Raw genomic sequence first — 19,329 nt, forward strand, 5'->3', positions numbered from 1 at the left:
CTACAAAATAAGAAACTATTTAAATTCAACTAACTAAATAAGAAGCTATTTAAATTCAACTAACTACACATGTGAAATAGAGATATAATAAATGGCCTAAAACAAGAAAAAGGTCGATTATCTAATTCATTCAACCGAATTTTTACCCGCAACCCCAGCCCTGCGACAGGTACGGGTCAAATTGCGGCTGACCAATCACTCAATTAACTGACATCGCATCAGTCAAAGGGACTAAGGCTCAGTTTTCGGCACAATCAACAAAACATTACAATTATCACAATAAAATTCATTTTGAGTCTATTAATTACAATTTCATTTCGTAAACTATCCTAACATGTGATAATTATCAATATAACATAATTTATCTACCATTAACATAACTTTTAGTTACTATTATGATTCACTTCACAAGTTTAACCATGTGTACTTATTCTAGTTACATCCTTAATGAACCTAAAATGACTGACAAAACATGGAAAACCGCGAAACAAGCAACGGACCGACCCGGGCCAGCCGTGGGCTAGCCGTGGGCCTGCCACGGGCCTGCCGGCCTGCTGCCCCACCCTTACTCCTCTCATTTTTTTCCATTTTTGCTCAGTATAAGACCGTCTGAAAATTAATTAATCGTCCCCAATTCAACTTTGATAAATTTAAACTAACAAAAGGCATAATTTAAGCTAACAATTGACATGCATGCAACCATTCTAAACATGTGAAAACTAATTCTCAAACAAAAATTCACCAAACATACAAAAATCAAAAACATGTGACGATCTTTCGTCGAGTAACTCGAAATATGTTACCTTAAGCTAGAAAAAAAGAGCAATTAGCACCTCAAACCCAAACCCTAACTAGCAACTATCCGCTATCTTCGATAATATACGAGTCCCCGAACTCGTCCTCCAAATCTTCACCTAATTAAACAATAAAAACACCATAAATAAGCATATAAACCGAAATTACCGAATTTTGGTCTTAAAACAACTTAATGAAAACTGAAATTAAATTATACCAAGTTGTAGATCGCGACGAGAGGATTCCGGAAAGGTAAATTATGCGAAAAACGGACTAGAAACGAGTAAGATATGGTGAATTTGAGCTTGATTTTGTGAAAATGGTGATTTGTTAATTGAAGAAGATGAAGGATAGTGGAAAAACAGAAAAAAGAAAGAAAAGGGGGGGAAGGGAGCCGTGTAAGGGAGAAAGGAAGGAGGAAAGGAGGTGCGGGATTTTTAGTCGGGATTTTTACGAGTCGGTTTTGACTCGTTTCAATAATAATTAAATCCGTAAGTCAAACGCAAATTCCGTCAAGACCAAAGTTTTTAAACACGAGATTACAATAAAAATGGATATTCATACTACCCATTTCCAAATTCGTTTACCCAACGTTCAAACGAATTGTCATTTTCCCCCCGATACGCCCTTATTTCGAAATAAAAGATTTTACACGGTTTAAACTATTTTTAAACATTTCAAAACTATCAAAATAAATACTTTTCTTCAAAATATAATAAAATTATATTTCTTTGAATTATTTTTACTTTAAATACATTAATGTCAAATTTTACTTGATTAATTAACTATTTTCGAAATATATTAACGGTCCGAAATTTACGGGGCGTTACAAGCCCTCTCCTCTAAATCACGTGTGCCGGTATCCTTGGACTTTGGCTGGAAGTCCATCACCTTTTCCTTGTTGAAGCTTGACCCTTCCTCAGACCGTCTCAAATGAGAACCATTAACCGTCATAGGATCGAACTTCGGAGCCGAGACTGACCCATCAGCACTTGGGTCTGCCCCCAATATTTTCGGGACCGTGGTACCCCGAAACAAGTGGTCTCTCAAATTGTCGGGCATTGAAGGACGAAATTCCTCGCTATCAGCAGTGATCTTGGTCGATCGACCACTGTCCTCAGTCGATCGACTGGGTTGCACAGTTCTAGAAGCTCCTGTAACCCGTGATTCAGTCGATCGACTAGGTACTTTAGTCGATCGACTGAAATGCCTGGCATCCGTCTTTTTCTTTGAGTTATTCGTTCCAGCTTTGTTTTGACTCGGATCTGCCTCATTCTTTTCAACAGCATCCTCGACCATGGCAGGACCTTCAAGGGTGGACCCGCTCCTCAAAGTGATGGCGTTTAGGGTCTCCTTTTGTTCAGGTTGAGTCGGTAAGTGTCCCGGAGCTCGAGTGTTACTTTTGCTAGCCAATTGAGCAATTTGGCTTTCTAGTAACTTCATCCCGGCCTCTCTAGCTTGGGACTCCTTCAGCAACAAATTCTTTAGCTCGGAAAATTCAGAATTCTACGATTGTTGCTGCTGCGGCACATAGGGAGGTTTCTGATATTGTTGTTGCTTGTGATGAGGGGGCACGTAGGGTTGTTGCTGCGGCGGAGGTTGAGTTGGATTCAAGACATTTTGGCTTCTCCAACTCAAGTTTGGATGGGTTGGCTCGTAGTAGGTGTTTGTCTGCCTATAGTGTTGGAAGGCAGCACAAGACTCAAAAGGACTAGGGCAGTGCTTCGAAACGTGTCCCTCAGCTCCACACCTTTCACAGACGAAAGGACCGTCTGACACAGCATTTACTTGGTATATCCCACCTTTAGAAGCTCCTCCTAGCTCATATTTATCAAACCTTGCAGTGAGAGCCTCAAGCGCAGCAACAGAGGAAGATTCAGCAGCTCTCCTCTGGTTCCCTCTGGAATTCCCATACTCGGCCTTATGGGTAGCTAGATCGTCAATGATCTTCCACCCCTTTGTTGCTCCCAAATTCTCAGCAAATCGGCCATTGGCTGCAGCATCCAAGATGGCCCTCTGATCGTCGTACAACCCATTGTAGAAATGATTGCACAAGCTCCACTTTTCGAACCCATGGTGCGGTATGGTTCGCACCAGTTTCTTAAATCGGACCCATGCCTCGTGGAAGTTCTCATCTGGCCCTTGTTTAAAGCCCATGATTTGAGCTCTAATAGCAGTCGTCCTTGAAGCAGAAAAGTACTTCTTGTAGAATGCCAATGCCAATGAATTCCAATCAGTGATCGCCTGAACGGTTCGGTCCAAATCTCTATACCACTCCCTTGCAGCATCACGAAGGGAGAAGATGAACATGGTCTCCTTGATCTGATCTTGGGTCACGCCAGTTGGTGGGGGTATGGAGCAGCAGTAGTCAATAAAGGTCTCCATATGCTTAGCTGCATCTTCATTTGCAGCTCCACCGAACTGGTTTCTCTCGACCATAGTGATGTATGCAGGCTTTGGTTCGAACTTCCTGACATCTCCTGGTAGTTCGAACCCCTTATATAAATTTGCAGCAGTCGGCTCAGAATGACTAGCTATACTTGCTTCCTCGGCCATGTCTGAAGTTTCTGGAGAGGTAACTGTCTCGACTGAAGAAGTGGAAACGGGCGAAGATGGTGGATTATTTTCGAACAGTTCGTTCTCGTAATAGCTTGACAGAGTACTCAGCTCTTCCTCTGTCTGTTGCTCTTGAAATAATATCCTCTTTACGTGCAAGGATCTTTCAATCTCAGGATCGAATGGTAGTAGTGGACCACCCTGTGACCTGCGCATAAGAGGAAACTACAACAAAAAGTAAGAAAAGTTTAAGGAACGGATGTTCCTTAAACTAAGAGAGACTAAAATTAAAACAACTAAAATTAGGACTATTGCCTCCCCGACAACGGCACCAAAATTTGATACCCGTCGCTGTGAGTACCAAAGATAAAATTTATATTTCCTATTAAGACTAACCTAGGCTAGTGGTAACAGGGTCGAACCACAAGGAGGCAGTTGTAAACTTTAGTTGATTTATATGCAGTCTAAGGTAACTAGTGTGGGGGTTGATTTGAATTGGTCTGAGACTAAGAGCAAATAAAGATAATAAACTAAATAAACGATTTAAACAGATAAAAAGAAGGTACTAGGATGATCGGTTCATTATAGCTTCGGCGGCAGCAAACTAAGTCGGTCTGAATCAAACTCAGGTAAGGCGGGAAATAAAGAGGTCATCTCGGTCCACTCTTAACAAATAGCATCTTTCGATCTCGCTATAGGTCCCTAATGTCACTAATACTGACTTTCGTCCTGAAAAGTGGATAACGGTCTAAACTATACCTATCTTTCGATCTTTGCACAGTTTAGTCGTTTTAATTGATGGTCAAATAACCTTCCCTATCTTTCGATCTAATGGGTCAGTCACAAATTAGGTATCTAACTGGTCGCATGCATTCGATTCGTTAAATACAACATTAAAATCAATTGAAACGAAGGAAAACCTTACGAGGCCAGTCGATCGACCAACATTGTCAGTCGATCGACCAACAGGCGGGTACAGTCCGTGTATAATCTATTGCCGCCTATGCTACAACTCGCCTACATCCTAACACAAACTATTTAGCTACTCATGGCAATGATGAAGACTATAACAACATTAAAGATTAAGACTAAGGAATTCATGCTTGAATTGACGATATAAAGAAATTGCATAAGATGATAATTACGGCTTTCGGGAAACTAACTAGCAAATCTATCTCTACGAATGCAATAAAGACGAACTGAAAATAAAAGTAAATTGAAATAGGGCAGAGTAATACCAAGATTGCAGAGGAACGATTAAGAACAAGAACAAAATTCCGATGCTCACAATATTCCAAACCCTAATTAGTAAACTAAAACTTAATGTAATTTCTGATAATAAAACTTGAATAATTAACTCTCTCTAAACTGAAAGTTTGCGTTACGTTATATAGCAAATAAGCGTAACAATTATTCCAAAACCTAAACTTCACGGGCTTCAAGATTCACGGTCTTTTAATTCACGTCTGAAATAGAAATCTGGTCGATCGACTGATAGGACTAGTCGATCGACTGCTTGGCAGTGAACAGTAGCTTCTGGAACCCGATAGTTGGTCGATCGACTGAGGGTGATGGTCGATCGACTAATTGAGCTGCTACTTGACTTCTTTATTCTCGTGGATTCGTCTTTTGGGCCTTGGATTGCGCACCAAGCTCGTTCCTTAAGTGATTCCTTTACGTCATTTGCAATGCAAATTACTCGGGGACGGATTTAGCTCGATTTCCGCTGAATTCTTCACATTTCTGCAATAATGTACAAAATACGGAAGTAGACGGAAATAGGGAGAAATGTAGCATAAACTACAAGAATAAGCTCTGAAATGCGTGTAAAATGGGATGTAAAACATCATATAAAAGACACGCATCACCCCATTAGATGCTTAGTCGGAAATTCACTACATAATTTGAGTCCACTGTGGCGAACCTCAACCTAATGTGAATGTTCAATATGATTCCATTATGAGATTTGATCGCGTACGAGATGAAATCACTGTGGTGAATTTCAACTTGTCATAATGCGAATGTCTCTTACATTCGATATCAAATGATATATTTACACAAATAATATGTAGGCTTACAACAACAATATGATAATTATATTAACTTATGTACTTAATAACATAAATATCACACGAGCATACATAATCAAACATAAGGTATCGTAAACTATAATGCGAGAAGGAACTTATTCATGCTTAAGAGCTTCGATCGAGTGAAACATTAGCTCGATCGAGAACTATTATGAATAAAACAAAAATCATAATTTTTAACCAAAAACGTCTTGAAACTCAATGAAGACGTCAGAATTAGGCTTAAAAACGCTAACCCTGCTATGCCGTCTGGTTTAGAACGCCGTTTACACTCGAAAAACATTGTTATAACATCAAAATCCGACACTCAAAACTGATGAACAATAACTTTCTGCGTGAACAGTGCTCGTGAATAGTGGTGTCGGTGAACAGTGTAGATGTGCGATAAAGAACCATAAACAATAAAATACAAACATCATACGAATTGAAATAATTCGATTAGGACATCATAAGAATTGAAATAATTCAATTAGGGCATCATAAGAATTGAAATAATTCAATTAGGGCATCATAAGACTTGAAATAATTCAGTTAGGGCAGCGGAAACAATCAACCATGAATGAAAATAATAATATCATAATTAAACATTAATTTCATTCAAAAGACATAATTGAAACATTAATCAGAACTATAACTGCAATCACAATCACAATCGCTCGATACCACATGTAAACATAAATTTAGAGGATCTTGATTGCAGTGATAATTACAGATGAGTACTTACGTGAAGTAGTCATTAGATCTGATAAGGAGATTCCTTGAAATCAACAAGAAGATAAACTCCAATCTTTTGCCTTCTCCTGCCTTCCTTATTCTCTAATTCTCTTCTTGTGTGTTTCTCTTAATGAGTATGAATTAGGTTAAAACCACAAACAGGTGTAGCTTTTATTATATAGGTGGCAGGAGGGGCATAATTAGATAAGTGGGCCTAATATGTTAATGGCCTGTAAACATTAACCGTAATCCACTTAGTCTATTACTCCGACTAAAAACCCGAAACATCATATTTAGCTATTATCTATTAGAATGACTGACGTCAGTAATTAGGTCCACATAATAATAGATAATTAATATAATAATTCTTACAATCACGTCTAAGATGCCTCCAACTCAAGGCCAGACATGCATATTAAGTATTATAAACTAGTGTAGATCCCGCGCAAATGCGCGGTAAATACAGACCTTTTAATTTTTAGTGTATTAGTTATAGATTTTAGATTTATATCTCGCGAATTTTTATAAAAAAACAACTAATATTAAAATTAATTAAAAGAATTGAATAATTGCATAAATTGTGTTTTTTATGAAAATATTTTAACTACAACAATTTTTTTTAAAAAAAATCTTTTTTTGAAAAATCAATTAGTTTAAGTAGTGGGCCCAACATATGATGGTATAATTAGAAAAGTTAAAGATTGCAAGAAGTATCACGGTAGAATATTTGCAAAATCAATTAGTTTAAGTAGTGGGCCCAACTTAGAACGTGATATGTGGTTTTTTCGGTCCAGAAGGCAGGCCCAATCATAGTGAAAAGCACTTGGGCGGGAAACTACTAAGAGAATTTTATTCTCTTAGTAGTAGGGGGATGCGGAGGAAGCTAATAGAGTTATCCATATCCACAAATAGAAAGATACATACATCTAGTAGAGTGAAACAAAAAAAAAAAAAACAAAAAAAAAAAAAAGTGTATTCTTAAAAAGGTTGAACTAAGATGATAGAAGAAGAGCGAAACACCATAAAAATTAAGAGTAGACACTTAGTAAAACCATGTGAGCCAACATGGAATGGCATTGTCCCACTTTCTGAATTAGATCAAGTAGGCATCATTACACATTCATCCCATGTACACTTCTTCCATAAACCAATTGATGAAGAATGGCTCAACCCTTGTGAAAATAGGGTTCTAATAACCCTAAAAGAGTCGTTAAGCCGCACATTAGTGTCATTTTATCCACTTGCTGGACGATTGCGGTCTTTAAGTGGGGGTCGATTTGAGCTTGAGTGCAATGCCATGGGTGTCGAGCTCATTGATGCTGAAAGTAAGTTAAAAATAACTGATTATGGTGACTTATACTCATGTAGTCAGAAATTTATGGATCTATTACCTAAAATGGATTACCATGCACATGGGAAACCCATCGATGATATTCCGGTTCTCGTTGTGCAAGTCACACGGTTTGAATATGGCGGTATAAGCTTTGGAATGTCGGTCTCCCACGTGGTTGTTGACGGGAGAAGTGCATTCCATTTTACTAAGGAATGGGCAAGGCTGGCTCGAGGTGAGAAATTGATTAAGATAGAACCCTGCCATGATCGAAGATCCCTACTCGCTGATGAAGTTATAGCAGGTGCCATGGATCTCGATTTCGAGCCAGGGAACTGCTTTACTGAACTCTATTCGGATCAAGTAGAAGACTCCGTCACACCTTGTGATGACGGGCCAGGAAACTACTTCAGTCAAATTTATTCAGGTCAAGTGGAAAAGCTTGAATGGGGAAAGAAAGTTACACCAACCTTTATATTACTCTCTAAGGAAAAGATAGAGAGGTTAAAGGAAGTTGCAAATACTAACGAAGACGGGCATGGGCGTCCGTACAGCCGCTTCGAGATTATTACGGCCTATATGTGGACTTGTGTAAGCAAGGCACGAGATCTCAATACTGAAGAAATTACAACCTTACCTGTTTGTGTTGATGTACGTGGTCGTCTCGAGCCACCATTACCGTCAAGGTATTCACTTTTTTTTTATAGTATGTTTCTTCCGTGTAGGAGTGTTTTATATATACGCCATTGTCTCAATCATTTTATTTATCTTTGATTTAAATACTTTTTTTATAGAATTAAATAGGCAAATAAATAATTTAGATTGAATAATATCATATTCCGGGCCCTAAGCTAATTAACTTACAATTAGTTTATTTACTTTGTATTTCTTAATTATGTGTTTAAATTTGATAAAATAACCTTTATAAATAATAATAAATAAATAATTGAGACAAAGGATGTAACATTTTTTTGAAGGTCGAACTGTGTTTGTTGAATACTTGAATATGGTGATTGACTGACTATATCACCATCTTTAACACTGCCGTTCTGACTAGGGTATTGTTCTGATTGTCTCCATGTACATAAATAAACAACATAATCTATATCTATCCATATATATAAATAAATACTTGAGGCTGTTTTCGAGCGATGTGGTAGTCTCCAACTATTTTAAATTTTTAATACACTAAATATAAAATTATTTAATTATTTACAATTTTTCTATTAAAATTAGAAAATAAGTAATTAATTATAATTTTTCCTATTAGAATTAGTAAATTAAAATTAATTATTTACTTAATTATTTACGCTTTTTCCATTAAAATTAAGAAATAATTAATTATTTACAAAATTTTTATTAGAATTAGAAAATTAAAATTACTTATTTACAATTTTCCTATTAGAATGACACAAGATAAATGATAAGGGAAAGACGGATGGTAAGATTACTTGGTGTAAAAACGTGACGATAAATTTCAAAAACTGTCGTTTAACGATGGCAATAAATGACAGGGGATCGATTAACTTAAATAACAATTATTTGGTATGTATAAACATTTTTTTTATTATGGAGTAATATATTTAGTAAATGCAACAATTAGTTTTGAATAAACTGAAAAACAAAACAAAAAATCATTAAGACAAGTACTTACATAGACGTAATATAATATCTTCACTTTTTATTTACTATGGAGTATATATATTTAGGAAAGACAACAATTAATTTAGGAATAATTAAAAAATTGAGATAATAGATGTCAAAAAAAAAAAATCATTAAGACAAATGTTATATCTACTAAATGAAAACAGAGTTAAAATTGTCATTTTCAATGTGCACGGGTCAAAATTCATTTTGTCTGTGCGCGTGTTCAACAGACGCATACGAGTATGACAAAATGAAAAATAGTTTTGACAATTGCACAAAATGACGGAATTGCAACTATCTAAGATATGTTAAATTTTACTAATTTTGTGTTATTTTTCATCTGAATAATTTTTCTCATATATATATATCGGCTTTGAATGAACCCGCCCAAGTAATAAGATAAAGTAAAAACTCAATTTTGGCTTCAAAAGGTAGAAACTCAATCTTAGCTAAGCAGGATGATATATCAGACTACTCGACCAATTGACCCCAATATAAAATTTATGGATTTAAATCTAAAACCTTAAATATGACTTTAATTTATAGTATTGCTTAACTAAAAGTCAAGAGATTTTAGTACTTTATTTTAAAACATTATTTATAAAAATAATTAAATATTAAAGAAGATAATTAATAAATATAAAAAGTTTCTTAAATGTTATTTGTAATGCAAATTTTAAATAGCATCCCCGTGCAAATTAAACGGGTTTAAAACTAGTTTAAATAATTTAAATTTGAAAGTAGTTTTGCAGCGAAACGTTCAATGTGTGTTGTAAAGACAAAATCGTTCCTAATAGATTGTGCATTGCTCTCTCATGTCCCTCAATTTAATGTACTAATTAATGTTCAACAAAGCACGCACTCTTTTCGGCTACAGTCGTTTAGTAAACTTTTATATTCATTGTGACATGTGAGGGTTAATTTAATCGAAACTAAATGAATAATTGAACGGAGGAAGCACAATACAAAATAACAATTGACGTCTCTTAGCCAATACTCTCTATATAGACACTGTTCTTTCTGACTTTTTAAAGCTGAACTAAACTGAACTGAATGTAACTGAACTGAGCTGAACTAAACTGAACTGAACTGAAATAAATGGAGTTGAACTAAACTAAAGCTGATTGTAGCTGAACTGAACCAAAATAATAATAATAATAATAATAATAATAGTAATAGTAATAGTAATAGTAATAGTTTTTTTTTTGGTGTAAACCAGGGTGTCCACCGTCGGCAACAGTGTACAATCCCCTCGCCGCGCGTGCTCTTACGAAGAGGTAAACGGCTGGCCAAAGAGTTTGCTCAATTCCCATTGGCAGGGATCGAACCCCTGACCTCATGGTTAAGGGATGAGGTGAGCAACCAACACACCAAACACATTTGGTTATAGTAATAGTAATAGTAATAATAATAATAGATACAATTATAATTATTAATATTAATACTATTACATTAATATTATTACTATTATTATATTACAATTTTTACTATTTTTACTACTACTACTACTACTATTATTAGAAGAAGAAGAAGAAGAAGAAGAAGATTACTAATAATAATAATATATATACTAATAATTATACTAATTTGAGTGTTTAGGTAGCCACCATAAACCACCTTCTATCCTAATTAGATGTAATAATGGAGCACCAATTTGCCAAATTGTTGTTCAAAGCCCAGCTCCTGTAAGTATCATACTAATTCGAGTGATTCGATAGCAACCAAAAACTACCATCAATCCTAATTTAATTAATTAAATAAATAAAAGTTAACAAATCCTAATTTTATCTTTAACAAACAAATAAATTTTGAAGGATTAATTAAAAATCAACAAATAATATTAATAATTGATAAAAAAAAGTAAAATACTTTAATAATTGTTAAATTGGAATCAATCTTTTGAGTCATTTGAGCAATTAGAATAAGTTTTAGGAAAAATGATTATTTAAGAGTTCATTTGGTTGTGTTTTAGGTAAAAAGGGTACTAAATGAAATTTTTAAGAAAAAATGTATGTGAAAAAATAAAGTTTGTATTTGAAAAAAAAAACGTATTTATAATAAAAGTAATAATAGTAATATTTTTAATAATAATATTTGTTTATTAAAATTAATAATAGCAATGTTATTAATAATATTATAATTAATTGATATTCATATTCATATTAATAAGAGTATTGGTAATTGTATTATTTATATTAATATCGATATTATTAATTATAGTAATCACAATATTCGTTATAATAATAATAATAGCAGTGATGATTAATTAATTATTATTAATAATGATAAAAATATTAATAATATTGATATAACAATTTTAATATAATAATAATAAATAAATATTAAAATATTAATAAAATCTATAAGTTTAAGATAAGTAGAAATTAAATGTGCTGAACTTAGTTGGGGCTGAACTGAACTGAATGAATCTGAGCTGAACTGAAATGAACTGAACTGAAGTGAACTGGACTGAGTGTAACTAAACTGAACTGAATTGAACTGAATAGAGCTGAGCTGAACTGAAGTGAGCTGAAAATAAGTCAGAAAGAACAATGATCAATTTTTAATGTGTTTCATTTTTGGGTGTTTCATAATTTTTGTTTTCCCTTTTTATATTAGAAAGATTTTTCGTTTGTAATATAATTAGACAATTGTCCACTTGTAGGGCTAAGGAAACCGAATAACTGATCCGGATATAAGGACTGGATCGGATATTCAGTTTTAAAATTATGAATTTTGAGGATCTAGATCACATTTGGTCCGATTAATTTGGATATCCGGAAATGTGGATATCCGGATATCAAGATATGGATCCCATCCAGTTTGAATGCAGGATAGAGTCGGTCTCAGCCTCATTTGGTTTGTCTTAAAAAGACAATCGGATCATTTCGTATTTTTCACACCACTAAAATAAATGTCTGTCTACTTAATACATGATAAGGATATCGCCATCGATTGCATAATTTACAATTCTTAAAACCGCAAAATTTACATGATAACAATAAAAAAATCAAAGGAACGTTAATTATTAGATTGCTACATTAGGGACGGTAGAGATTACTAGATTAAAGAGGCGAGATGAAATTAGGGTTTGGATTTGTCAGTTTGTATAATTGTGTATAACTTGTACTGTCATGTATAATGTATATTATTGTATAATGTGTACCGTAGTTTATTTTTAAGTTTTTCCTTTTTTTTTAATTTTTTTAAAATTTAGATCTGATTCGGATATCCAGTTTTAAAATTTGTCAATCCACATTTAACCCATTTTAATCGGAAAACGCCGGATCAGATATTCTATTTAAATGGTATCCAGATATTTGGATTTTTTAATTTGGAATGCTGGTTTATCAAGAATACAAAAAATATTTTTATGCTCAGTCATGTCCACTTGTGCCATAAATTAATGTAAATCGATGCTTGGTACAACAAAAGTATTTTTTTGATACCGTGAACAAAGATTTAACCTATACAAGTTTCACATCTGATTTATTTATATCGTACAAAAAAAAGAGAGAGAAGAACAAAGGATCGTGTAGATTTCTCTATTAACTAACAAGGTAATTTTATTGATCTACAAATGAAACTTCGTTTTGGATTAGAAAATGTATTCTCTCCCAGACTTCTTTAGAATAGGAAAAGCAAATTTATTAAAAGAGCTATTTAAATTTTTTTGGAATTTATTAAAAGAGTTATTACTTAAATGGTCTAAACTGCATCAATTATGAGCGGTGGTGAATGACACTACATCATTTCCATATTGCAGTTACTTTGGGAATGCAATTGTCGACGTGGAAGCTACAAGTAATGTAGGAGAGCTCCTTTCACGTCATTTAAGCTATGCATGCAGCCGTGTAAGTGAAGCAATAGAGAAGGTAACGGGTGAATATGTATCCTCAACAATTGAGTATTTGAAAAACAAGAAAGGTTTAGCTAAGTATCAATACATAGATAATTGAGGAAACATCGAGTGCCCTTCTTCAACCACTGATGATTATAATGTTGATGTTATGAGCTGGCTAAATCTCTCCGATCTCGGAATCGATTTTGGTTGGGGAAAGGATTTTTATACTGGACCATGTATTGTTAATGGCTTTGATGGTGATACTATGCTTTTTCCTTGCGATAATGCCGGATCGGTCGTCGTTAGTGTCTGCTTGCTACCCAAGGAAAAGTTCTTGGAATATGTCAACTCTCCAATTGTATGAGTCAGATCCACAGTAACGTATTAAACAGCTTGGCGTCAAAATCTAGGTCAACAAGTTTCTATGAATAAGTTGATTGTCCGTTTTATTTCCCTTTTACATGTTAAGGTTATGGAGTTATTAAACTATAAAAGTACTACTTCCTCATATTCTCTATGTTCTTCTACATTATTTTTTGGGTAGAATTTAGTGGTGTGATGTTAAATGGATATAAATAAAAGTAAGAGAGAGAATGGGGGATCAAAATTTATTATAACCACAAAACATAGACAATTAAAGAAAGTGGAAGATCTTTGTGAATTTGCCGTTTTAGGAAATGTGGAAGATCTTAGAGAATAGGAAGGAGCATAAAAGTACAAGAATTTAATATTCGTTTTTGTATGTGGTTAGATCCAATTTCGGGATACAGTATTTTGAAACGTGTATGTGAATCACCGCAATAACGGTAAGAAAAATACAATAATAAAATACGGAATTTTAGGAAAATTTTAAAACTTTTAAAGTTTAAAGTGCGGGTTCATTAAAATCTGAAACATAAATAAAGAATGCCGTGGACATGGGCCACCCGCGCCGCGCGCACCCGCGCGTTGGTTTCGAGGCGGCGACACTTCTCCCACGGAACCTTGGTTTGCCAAAGCACGTCATAGGCCGTTACCGATTCGCGAGGCATTGAAACCGGTGAAAGGTTGAATAAGCCTTGCATTTGTGGAGTCGCCACCAATTTATTGTGCAAAAATTGAAAATCGTTCGAATACCTCGTGTCATGTCAAGACACAAAGTAATGACATGAATACTAAGAAATTCGTTACCCTTAGCATTCTATGTCTAGAATGACTCTCGAAGATGCCAATGGACACGGATGTCCAGAGATAACTGGATTAAGGGGTGAGGGTACGTATTAGGAAGCTCTTTAATCGAACACCTAATCCCGCCCGCCTCAATAGCGGCATCTACTAATGATTAGGGAAATTGTTCATATTTGATATTTCGTCGATGTAATGCATGCAATGCAACAAACACAGATTAATCCTAGCATGTGACATTAATGTAATACCCCGTATTTTTTATATAATTAATTAAACGGATATTATTGAATTAAACGGATATTATTAAATGGATATTATTATATATTAATTATTATACATTTTATATTACTAATTAAGTCGGGTAAATTGTCGAGTCGATAATTATGATAAGTTATTTTAATTAACTCGCGTTGTATCGATATAAGTTAATTGTGACGGGTTTATAAGAATTCGAATTGTGAGCTAATCGGTTGAGTGGCCCAATAATCGCCCAGCCCATTTAACCCTAAGCCCAACTAAACACTAACCCTAACCCTAAACCTAATAGTACCCCTAATCCCTCAACAGTCAACCCGCCTCCCTCCTCTCATTCACTCAACCCGCCTCCCTCCTTTCTTCAACACCAATCTCGGCCTTTCACGCAATTCGAGAGAGAGAGAGAGTGTGTGTGGCTGTTGGTTACGCAGCATGGAAGAGCTAGGGGTGTTGGTCGACGTTCATAGGCGGCCGTGGTGGTTGTTATGGTGACGGAAAGGTAAGCACTCCACATTTCTCCTCTGTTTTCATCTATTATGTCGGGTTTTGGTTGAGGTTGTGTGTTTTAGGGAGGGGATAAGGGTGGTTGATGTCGGGGTAATGGTAAAGGGTGGTATGTGGCGAGTGTATTGGTGGTGGTTAGGGTGGTTTTAGGTGGTGTTATTGGCAGAGAAAGGCGGCAGCGATAAAGGGGGTAGAAACGGGTTTGGTCACGGGTTTCAGGCGAGTTTAGAGGGGTAAGGTTTGGGTGGCACCACCGTGGACTAGGGGGAGGTCGAAACGGTGGTGCTAAGGTGGCTGTGTGCGTGGATTGGCGGCGAGTGGAATGGTGGTGGTTTGGCAGGGGGTAGTTGTTGGTTGCGGTGGTGGCAGGTTGAGAACGAGTGGTGTTTGGTGATGCGTGGTGGCGAACCAGGCCAAAAGAAGGCCACGGCCTGACTCGCCGGCGGCAGTCGACCACCTTGGGGTCGGTGGTTGGTGGTGGGGGCGAAGTGGGCAGCAGGTCAGGTGGTTGTCGTGGTGGTGTAGGTGGCGCGTGAGGGTGTGAGCGTGTGTGAAGGGACGGGGGTTGATGACGGGTATTCGAGTTGTTTTTGAAACGGGTTTTCATAGTTAATCGTTATATTTCGTAATGGGTCGTATTCTTAATTAATTAATTAATCCCCGAGTGCATTAAAATAATTAAAGACGGATTTTTGAGTCGGGTTTGTTAAAAGAGAAAAGTTACTATATCGGGAAAGTTTCATTTTAAGAAGTTCTACTTTAGTAACTTTCTATTTTGGGAAGTTGGGTCAATTACTAATCGGGTTATTTTAACTATCAAATGGGTCGGGATTGTATTTCGGGAAAACTTCTATTTCGGGAGATGTCTATATTCGGTAGTTGGTAATTAAAAATATTATAATTGTTTTAGGTGTCGGATTCGTGAAGGATCGATAATCAAATGCATTGCTTTGCTTTCTGGACTGCTTAAACTGCTTAATTGGAATTGCTGGCACTTGAGGTAGGGAAATACACTTACTCTATTATCGTTGTTGAATTGTGTTGACTGGATTCCTGGTTGTTGATTTACGTTATCATTTATATTCGGAAAGGTGATTGACTGATTTGATCGTATTGAGTATGACATCACGACATCGGGTAACTGGCATGATTTTTGTGATTCATCAGTTCATTTATTTATATATATATCATGTTACATCAATTATTGTTGAGCATTTCATATGCATTGGAGTTGGAGGATGATGTGGTAGTGACGATGTTGAGATACGATGTGATGTTGTGATAAGGCCCAGGCGGGTTCTGCAGGACTTGCCCTGGTGTCCTCAGCTGTTGAGCTGGTAGATCGGCTTCGGTCGATATATAGTCTACAGGGGATCGGTATGGCTGGGTTGTCCGGGGTATGAGATGTGTGTGATGAGTTGAGATGGAGATGGAGGTGACGGAGTATCATGCATATCATATTTTATTGTTTTATTGTTTTCCCTACTCAACCTCGTGGTTGACCCTGTGTATTCGTGAACACCTGTGATGAACCGTTTTATGGGGAGCAGTTTTGACAGGTTTAAGAGATAGGACGGGAGCTTAATGGGCGTGAGACACTGGATCAGACGACTTAGTAGCTAGATCATCATCTAGAAGGCTTTCACTTTCATTTATGTCAGTTCTTGTAATTGAGTTGAAAAGAGGATTTGTAATAATTAAGTTAAAATATTATATAAATTGCCTTGGAGTTTAATTTGTCATTCACTACCTCGGGACACCGAGATGGTAACAGTCCGTTTTATTAGGGAATGTCTTGACGAGGACTTCTTTTATAAACCGGGGTGTTACAAAGTAGTATCAGAGCGAACGATCCTCAGGCCTAAACCAATGAGCCCAATGAACATAGGATGTGTCTAAATAAAATGAACCCCGGGATAGAACTGTTAGGAGCACACTACGGTAAGGTATGAGTTAGGGGCCCCCTCACACCGAACCAGTGGTCCTCTCGATTGAACCGAAACCATGAGTGTATACGAGAGAAAGGGTAGAATAGTTGCTTGAGGATGAACAGGAAATTCATATATCGTTGCCTAAGTGTTAATTGATTGATACATTGATTATTGCAGGACAACGCTACGGTAAGTAAATTGTATGAATGATGTGTTGATAGCACTACTATGATTAAGTAATATGCGGTTATGTGATCCCAAAGCCATGCTAGTATAGTCTTGTGATAGTAATAAGAAACGCTATTGAATTGCATGTTTATAGTCATAGCAATCGTGATATAGATGTACGGAGTAGATCGAGATGCGAAGGGTATTTATGGGATAGATGTTTACGTAAGTACAGTGTGAGATTTAAGTTGGGATGAGTTAGTATCGATAGTAAGGTTGTAAGAGTTTGAAACATAGAAAATGAATAACTTAGTGATAAAACTCGTTCTGGTTGGTGTTACCCTTTAACTGACCTTACTACCATTTCTTTTCTGTTTATTGCCTATCGATGAAAATTTTATGGGAAATAGCCTCGTGAGTTAGTGATCATTTGACGTTGGTTTCACGCTTATATGATATACGGATTATGAGTAATAAATATTTTAGTGAACTGTGGTTAGGAAGTTCTGTGCAGTGATGTTTTGACCAACGATTTTGTAAAAATCCTCATTTAAATGGTATAATTAATTTTCACATAATTCAAACTCCATCGATCATAAAATTCACATATGTTTTCAAATTAATAAGTCACGAAAAATCGTGATGTGTCAATAGTAAATAATAAGTTTTGCAAACTGACCCAAGTTTTGGACCAATTGTTGTCACATGTTTGTTGAGACCAAATAAGTTGTAAAATTCTTTAAAAATGGAATTCTTGTGCTTTAAACCTAATTCTATTTCCCTGTGTTTTGAACTCACCGTGTTTTATAAAAGTCATATGAAACAAGTTTTAATCGAACAATTATTTATTCGTGATTTTTGGAAGTTACAACGTGAATCAAAACATTTAAAATGTGCGTCTATGTCGAATTTGCATACGATTGTTTGATTAATTCATGAGTCTTAGTAATTTGAATTTATAATGTTTTATATGACGGTAGTAGCACGCATGTTCAGTAGTTATGTATTTTAACAAGTGATAAAATTAAAACTTAGTTGATAACATTGTTGGCATGATAGTATGAGTAAAATTGAATAGCTTAAACTGACTTTTAATCAAGGGTGAAAAATATTGTACGAGTCCAGTTGTTTGCATATTTTATATACGTTTGGCATGTTGGAATATCTTTGGTGTGTTCATCATATTTGCATAGTGGTCGGATATATATAAATATAAAACTATATTGTCATATCTTGGTAAAGTTGATGGTATTAAAAGTAATTTGATTGTTCTAATATACTCGCATGAAAATTATAATAGTTATGTTTAAAGGTTTATACATGGATGGTAGTAATGATTGTGTCTAAATGTTCACACATGTAGAATGTCATCTGAGTTCTAATGTCTTTTATGTGAGTCGGTGTGCCTATAGTTATACTTATTGCTTTCATTGCATTAAATTATTTCAGTGAACCTAAGCCGAGGACATGATAATAAACAATGTTGTTATTTCTTATTGGATATGTTCGCCATTATATCGTCATAAAATGCTAAAGTGATTCTTGCAATTGTATGGGCATGATATAAAAGAAATTATTTGATGTAGCACGGCATTTGGCATATCTATCTTCTCGAGTCATCACTATCAATTATATTTTAATAAGGATTGTTTATGATAATTATATTGGCAATTATAATGGGATAACCCTTTTGATGATTCACATGATAGGCGTTGGTTTAAATGATTGTCGTTAAAGCTACGTTTAATTGAGCCGTGAATATAACTGAGTAAAGAAGTGCAACTAAAATCCTGATGTCGAGGTAATAGTCGTTCATTAGTAAAGATAGGACTGAAATGAATAAGATGAACCGGTAAATTACGATATATGAGTCGACACCTAAGCTGGTTTTGTTTAAAGGAATTTAATTAAGTTTATCTGATTTTGAGTTCGTAGTAAGCTGTAAATGGATTCTATGTACGGCTCTGTTATAAGATTATGTTAAGAAAATTATTCACCAGCCAGTAAGAAAGTAAAAGTTTTTGAAAATAAAGTTAAATTTTGGTCATATGAGTATAAATTCGGAATGAGATTTCCAGCCAGTGTCTGGTGGTATGGTTTCATGATATTGCTAGTCTGGAGTAATGAAACTAGAACGGAGTCATAAGTAGTGGGTTAAATTAGCCAGGTTGTTCGTTCATATAGCGAATTGGTGGGTTGTGGTTAGTTACGAGTGTCAAAACGGGAAATGTAATGTGGTGATTTAAGTGAGTTGTGTGTCAACATGGTACGTTAATGTTAGCATGACAGGTAACGAATATTTGTAAAATTGGTGTCGTTAAATACGTT

General features: G+C 35.4%; 1 pseudogene; it reads left to right on the forward strand.

Moving 5' to 3' along the window:
- Positions 1 to 7,142: 7,142 nt before the first annotated feature.
- Positions 7,143 to 13,431, forward strand: LOC141598439 (spermidine hydroxycinnamoyl transferase-like; annotated as a pseudogene).
- The last annotated feature ends 5,898 nt before the right edge of the window (positions 13,432 to 19,329 follow it).

This window comes from Silene latifolia, chromosome 9, assembly GCF_048544455.1.
Source record: "Silene latifolia isolate original U9 population chromosome 9, ASM4854445v1, whole genome shotgun sequence".
Classification (NCBI taxonomy): domain Eukaryota; kingdom Viridiplantae; phylum Streptophyta; class Magnoliopsida; order Caryophyllales; family Caryophyllaceae; genus Silene; species Silene latifolia.